Source organism: Esox lucius, chromosome 7 (genome assembly GCF_011004845.1).
Source record: "Esox lucius isolate fEsoLuc1 chromosome 7, fEsoLuc1.pri, whole genome shotgun sequence".
NCBI lineage: Eukaryota > Metazoa > Chordata > Actinopteri > Esociformes > Esocidae > Esox > Esox lucius.
The window spans coordinates 40,941,734-40,948,832 of NC_047575.1; the positions used below are offsets into that span (position 1 = coordinate 40,941,734).

Below are 7,099 nucleotides of genomic sequence, written 5' to 3' on the forward strand. Positions count from 1 at the left end.
GGATGAAGTAGCGCTGATATTTAGACGTGCTTTCAAACGTGAGAGGGTGTTTCGGGCCAGATCAGACCCTTTATCTTTTCCCGACGAGTACCTGCATGAGACGTATCGATTTACTGGAGATGGAATCCGTGTGGCACTGCGTTTTTTTAGAAACGGGATGTTTTTATATGCCGTGGGAGATGCCGAAATTCTAAATTAAGGCACTATTTGCCGTTGTGTCAGAAGTGTGTTTGGCACTGAAATCCTTGGCACACATCTTTATTACCTTCGCTGGCCACAGAAGAATGTGCTTCATCAAAGAGATTTCTACAAGATTGCAGGTAACATGAATTACAGATTACAAAAATGTGTTACATTACAACAGTCACAGTATATACTCAGACTATTTTGTGTTACAGCTTTCCCTAATGTCATTGGTGCGCTGGACTGCACACAGATCCGCATTAAACGCCCCTCAAGGGCCCACGAGGGAGATTGTGTCAACAGAAAATCCTTCCACAGTATCAATGTTCAGGTAAAATTATTTACTTACTGTCAACTAGCTCAAATGTATTCTGTGCATGACATGTATACTGAATAGGAAACATTGCATTGTTTCAGATGATCTGTGATGCTGCCTGCATCATTATCAATGTGGAGGCAAAGTGGCCTGGGTCCGTCCATGACTCCCAGGTTTTTAGGTCCAGTACCATTTCCCAGCGACTATCACAAGGTAGGCCACACACATTTCACTGTTAAACACAATTGCGTCAAAGGTTTTACTTGTGTAGTTGTAATGATTACATTTTGTATTCTCAGGTGAATTCTCTGCCGTTCTGCTGGGAGACAAGGGTTATGCCTGTGAGACATAACTTCTCACTCCCCTTGCAGACCCTCAGACAGCAGCACAGGAAGGATACAATCTTGCTCATACAAGAACAAGGTCCTGAATTGAGATGGCATTTGGCCTTCTCAAGTCACGATTTCAGTGTCTCCACCACCTGAGGGTCACCCCAGACAGGGCCTGTGACATTACTGTAGCCTGCACGGTCCAACACAATATTGCCTGTCTGAGAAAGGAAAGGGGTCCAGCAGTGGCACCGGAGATTGAGTGGGACAATGCAGCTATATTCCCAGATGACATTAATGGCAGGCTGGTCAGAGACCAATACATTATTTCAGATGAGTGATTTCATTGTCTTGTCCTTCTCTATTAAAGGATTGTTTGTGTTACTCCTTAATTAGGCCTAATGTTTTATTTGATATTATAGTAGCTTACTTTGGTTTCATAACCTCAATTTTCATCTCACCTCACTGAACTAATAACTTTGCATAGTGTAGTGTACATTCATCACACAGGGAACACCACAATGCTTCTTAAGCTTTTTGTTTTAGTGCTGTCCCTTGTCAGTTTGGAGCTTGGGAGAGAGAAAGGAAAACATGATTAATACATTGTTTTACAGATGAGCTTACAGTGTGGATTGAAGTCACTTCATTTTCTAGTTTCTGCATTTTCCTCAGTGTTCTATTCTTGATTTCTATACCCAGGTCCAGATCCTGGAGGGTCCTTTTACTTACAGCAATCTGTGCATCTGCCAGCTCTATTTGCTTGTTCAGATGTCATGTATACAGACATCTTACAGTTTGTGAATTCTGTAAACCACCCATTGATTAGCACAGCAGGAATTGTGCATAATTCAGATTTCCATTAGCCCATACTTACTATGTTGCCAGGCTGGCTGTCATACTGTAATGCGTCTGGATCCTGTTACATACAGATCCTTCCATCACAGGCCTTCCTTGGTTCAAATCAAGGGCCATTTCCTCAGCTGGGGGGGAAGTATGCAGCTAACAAGCATATTAAAAGCAATTAAAACAGTGTACAACTTTTCTAGAAAGTTCTTAATTTCCATAATTAGTTGCTGCTCCTCGGGTGAAAAATATATCGCACGCGTCTTCTCCATCTCTGAATCAGTGAATATGTGATTGATACCGTGGTCTATTTAAGAACGCCGTGGACGTGCACTTATCCCGACTATCTACACCTGGCTTGACATAGCTTCACCTTCTCATCCTGGCTCGGCAAACGTGCAACCGATTAAGCCGCGATGAGCGGATCACGCTAAGTCAAGCTGCACTTTTTCAGTTATCCTGGATTTCTTCATTCTACTTTTGTGCAACAGGCCCCTGGTATTCAACGGGTTTTCCTTATGGAAACAAAAGGGTACTTTTGCACCCTCTCTGCAGGTGGCATGAGGCCACAGGTCTCTCCTTTTGCTGTCCTTTGCTTTTTGGGAAGTAAAGCAAAAATAAAGCTAGACAGAAAACAATAATAAAATAAAGCAACAATATACATAAAACTGTAAACTAGCAGCAATTTAAAAATGAGTGGGTTGGTTGGGGAGTTGGGCTAAGCCCCGAATGTACTGTGATCCTAGTGACGCATCTGTTATAGATACAGTACATATGAGAGAAATAAGGTTGTGAATGGTGACATAGCACACTACAACTACATGGTGAGAATTAAGAAGAAAAATTTACACAGAGCAAAAAAATGTATCAAGAGGATAAAGTGATAATATACATAACAATGGACATTGTGATCATAATGCTCACTGTTATGGAGCTTTTCCACTGCATGGTTCTGGCTCGATTCGGCCCTATACACCTCACCTTTTTTGCTTTTCCACCGGCCAAAAATTAGGATAGTACTTGGTACGCGTTTCCACCGCAGGAACTATACCCAGGAACTAGGAACCTTTCGAGGAACTCACTGCGTTTCCACCGAAGGAACCAGGGTCTAGAACCAGGAACTACATTTTACCCCAAAAACAGTCCCTGCTCGGGAGGTAGGACTTTCCCAGAGTACCAGAACTTTTGGAGTGGGGCTTGCAGTGCTGAATATTTCAGATTGGTCGAGTAGTAGTAGAGTTCACTCGCATTCGTTTTCAACCTCCATTTTTAAATGTCTGCAGCCGTCCTGTGTAATAAAGGAGTTAATTGTGCTCACAAACACAATAACCTTTTAATGCAGAATATAAATGGAATGACAGATGGACCGACGACAAAGTTCAGGGCTGATTGTGTTTATGCTGAGGACCAAATACAGCGAAAAGTCAGGATATTTGTATACTAGTCATGTTATTGTTTGTCATGCTATTGTTCCTCTGGACAAAAACCAACATTAACTACAGGAACATCATGTTAGCCAACGTCCCCAATTATCGGCCACCCTCTATTTGTTATAGTGATGTATGTAGGTTAAATGTATGGATGTATTTAAAAATGTAATGTATGGACATTTTAGTAACAAATCGTGGACTTCAACTTGCGCAACAGACCAGACCTAATCACGTAGGCTATTATCAGTGATCTGACTTTTTCCCCTTCTTCACCAGAAGGCATGAAAGGTAGCTAAAACTTTCTAGTAAACACGTACAGTATCTCACACAAGTGAGTACACCCCACACAATTTTGCAAATATTTGATTATATCTTTTCATGTGACAGCACTGAAGAAATGACACTTTGCTACAATGTAATGTAGGGAGTGTACAGCTTGTATAACAGTGTTTATTGTCATTAAGCCATTAATGTCTAAACCGCTGGCAACAAAAGTGAATACACCCCTAAGTGAAAATGTCCAAATTGGGCCCAATTAGCCATTTTCCCTCCCCGGTATCATGTGACTTGTTAGTGTTACAAGGTCCCAGGTGTGAATGGGGAGCAGGTGTGTTACATTTTGTGTCATTGCTCTCACACTCCCTCATACTGGTCACTGGAAGTTCAACATGGCACCTCATGGCAAATAACTCTCTGAGGATCTGAAAAAAAGAATTTTTGCTCTACATAAAGATGGCCTAGTCTATAAGAAGATTGCCAAACCCTGAAACTGAGCTGCAGCACTGTGGCCAAGACCATACAGCGGTTTAACAGGAAAGGTTCCACTCAGAACAGGCCTCGCCATGGTCGACCAAAGAAGTTGAGTGCACGTGCTCAGTGTCATATCCAGAGTTTGTCTTTGCAAAATAGACGTATGAGTACTGCCAGCATTGCTGCAGAGGTTGAAGGGGTGGGGAGTCAGCCTGTCAGTGCTCAGACCGTACACCGCACACTGCATCAAATTGGTCTGCATGGCTGTCGTCCCAGGAGGAAGCCTCTTCTAAAGATGATGCACAAGAAAGCCCGCAAACAGTTTGCTGAAGACAAGCAGACTAAAGACATGAATTACTGGAACCATGTCCTGTGGTCTGATGAAACCAAGATAAACTTATTTGGTTCAGATGGTGTCAAGCATGTGTGGTGGCAGCCAGGTGAGTACAAAGACAAGTGTGTCTTGCCTACATTCAAGCATGGAGGTGCAAAAATAAGTACTGCCGCATGCTCTGTAGTTACAGAAGAAATTCAGAATCAGTGTGGAAGAGTGCAATACGCAATAACCAAGCCGGTGTGCAACTCAACCTCCCCCCTGAATGTTTGTGTTTTTTCTGGTTTCCAGGAGCAGATGGAGCAAGATTTCGAGGAAGAGGGCCCAGATGAAGAATCGGCAGCTGAATAAATTAGACTTTTTTAGTAGTGTTGTAGGATAAGGTATTTTAGGCAGACCTCCCAACCCTCAAAAAGTCATTTCAGGGAGATTCGTTACGGGGGGGGGGCAACACAGAGCTATAAGGACGATTTGCTCTCACACACGCTGCATTTATAGTCACACAAACACACACACACACACACGCGCGTGCTCAGTTACTCTCTAGTCTAGTGCGCGGTCTTGCTCCAGATTCCGAGAGATTGGATCTCATTTGCGATTGGATTGGATCAACAGAGGCGTCACTAGGATCACAGTACATTCGGGGCTTAGCCCAACTCCCCAACCAACCCACTCATTTTTAAATTGCTGCTAGTTTACAGTTTTATGTATATTGTTGCTTTATTTTATTATTGTTATCTGTCTAGCTTTATTTTTGCTTTACTTCCCAAAAAAGCAAAGGACAGCAAAAGGAGAGATCTGTGGCCTCAGGCCACCTGCAGAGAGGGTGCAAAAGTACCCTTTTGTTTCCATAGGGAAAACCTGTTGAAAACCAGGAAACCAGTTGGCTTTTAACTCGGCTTCTTCAAAATCACGTGGCAATGCATTACCACTGGGCTGAACAGGCTATACACCTGCAGGCTTCAATATGCGGGAGACTCCTGGAACTTCCGGGAGACTTGGGATGTCTGTTTAGGTATTGTTTAAATAAATTGTTCAAGCAGTACTAACAAGTTCAATGATTCAAGTCTTTATTGATTGAGGTCAGGGGAGGTTCCAATATATTGTATACAAACCATATATGCAGAGGACTCCAAATCAGTGGCTATAGTTTAACATCCTTTCTCATACCATTTCTAGAAATGTTTTATTACATGTGTGGATATACTGAATGTATAAGCTGTCAAACTATTGTGAACATTGAAGCAAAATATTGAATGTATGTGGCATAAGCTGAAACTGAAAGTTGTAAGCAGAAAACAGGAAATCTTATTTAGGCTGTTTCTGAGGAAGGAGAGCAGATTGAGCTTGTGTGTCAGACTAACAGGAAATAGAGGGGGACAGAAATAACAACACACACACACAGTCTGGGCAGGGGGAATACCGTATATTCCGTGTATAAACGGAATATACGGTATGGTAATTGACCTGACTCCTAGTGTGTTATTCTCCTTTCCATCAAACCAACTCAGGGAAGTGTTAGACTTCGACACATGATTGGTTCAAAACATTTTGTATACTCTGATGATTGTTACACCAAAAGAGAAAAAGATTAGGAATAGAATTTCCATCATCGCAGTACTTACTTCCGTGTTTCCACTTAAATGTACTCGGAACTTTGAGTGCCAGGAACTGCTTTACAAGGAACTAAAGGGTTCCTTCAGCCCATTGTTGTGTACGTTTCCACTGCGGTTTAAAGACCCGCGAAGATGAGGCAAATTAGTCTGCCGACGTAAGCACCATACGCTATACAAAGCGATAGATTGGCATCTTTATTTTTTTATGCGACACTGCAACATCACAGCAACCAGGGAGGATATTCAAGTTGTGTTGATCCTGATTTATTGGTTTGCAAATGTGGTCACTGAGTCAACGGTGGAAGAGACGAGCTGTAGTGGCAAAGCAGATTCAAAATCCCCAAAATGCTAGTCGAGTTGCAATACAAATAAAGTGAACAGATTTTACGAGTTATTGCGGATATTGACCATGAGATGCCCGATGAGACGGATTCGCGCCATCGCGCAAAAAAAACAAGAATGGTACGATTTTTTAGTTACCCTATATACACTCACCTAAAGGATTATTAGGAACACCTTACTAATACTGTGTTTGACCCCCTTTCTACGTGGCATTGATTCAACAAGGTGCTGAAAGCATTCCTTAGAAATGTTGGCCCATATTGATAGGATAGCATCTTGCAGTTGATGGAGATTTGTGGGATGCACATCCAAGGCACGAAGCTCCCGTTTCACCACATCCCAAAGATGCTCTATTGTGTTGAGATCTGGTGACTGTGGGGGCCATTTCAGTACAGTGAACTCATTGTCATGTTCAAGAAACCAATTTGAAAAGATTCGAGCTTTGTGACATGGTGCATTATCCTGCTGGAAGTAGCCATCAGAGGATGGGTACATGGTGGACATTAAAGGGATGGACATGGTCAGAAACAATGCTCAGGTAGGCTGTGGCATTTAACCTTTTCACGCGTGAGTTTCAAATATTCCTTACCGACCCCCCAGCGTGAGTTTTTTTGCACGTGACTTCGGTACTCTGCAGCATTTGAACTCATGCCAGCCTTTGAACAGTCACCTTGCTAGGTAAGGAACACTACATGCATTGCATTGCAAGCTTCTCTCGTTGACTCGAATTCTAAGAGCTACAAAAGTTGGTTGATTTATTACTGTAGCTAGCTAGAAAACGTCAGCTAACCGCTAGCAAACGTCAGCTGCCCGCTAGCTAACAAATCGTGACCAGTTATTCAATGCAGTGAAAATGAATAAACTATATAAAATGCTTACAACGGGGAACGTAACTTCTAGAAAGTTTTTGCAATGGTTTTGATCGGTAGTAGTCGCTAATATAATTCGTTTTTGTG

The 7,099-nt window shown here is 42.4% G+C and overlaps 1 long non-coding RNA gene across 1 annotated transcript; it reads left to right on the plus strand.

The window, feature by feature from the left end:
- The first annotated feature begins 278 nt into the window (after positions 1-278).
- On the plus strand, positions 279-636 carry LOC117594732. The gene is made up of 3 exons (XR_004575975.1): positions 279-320; positions 399-514; positions 601-636. It is a non-coding gene; the product is annotated as an uncharacterized LOC117594732 (long non-coding RNA).
- Positions 637-7,099: the final 6,463 nt, after the last annotated feature.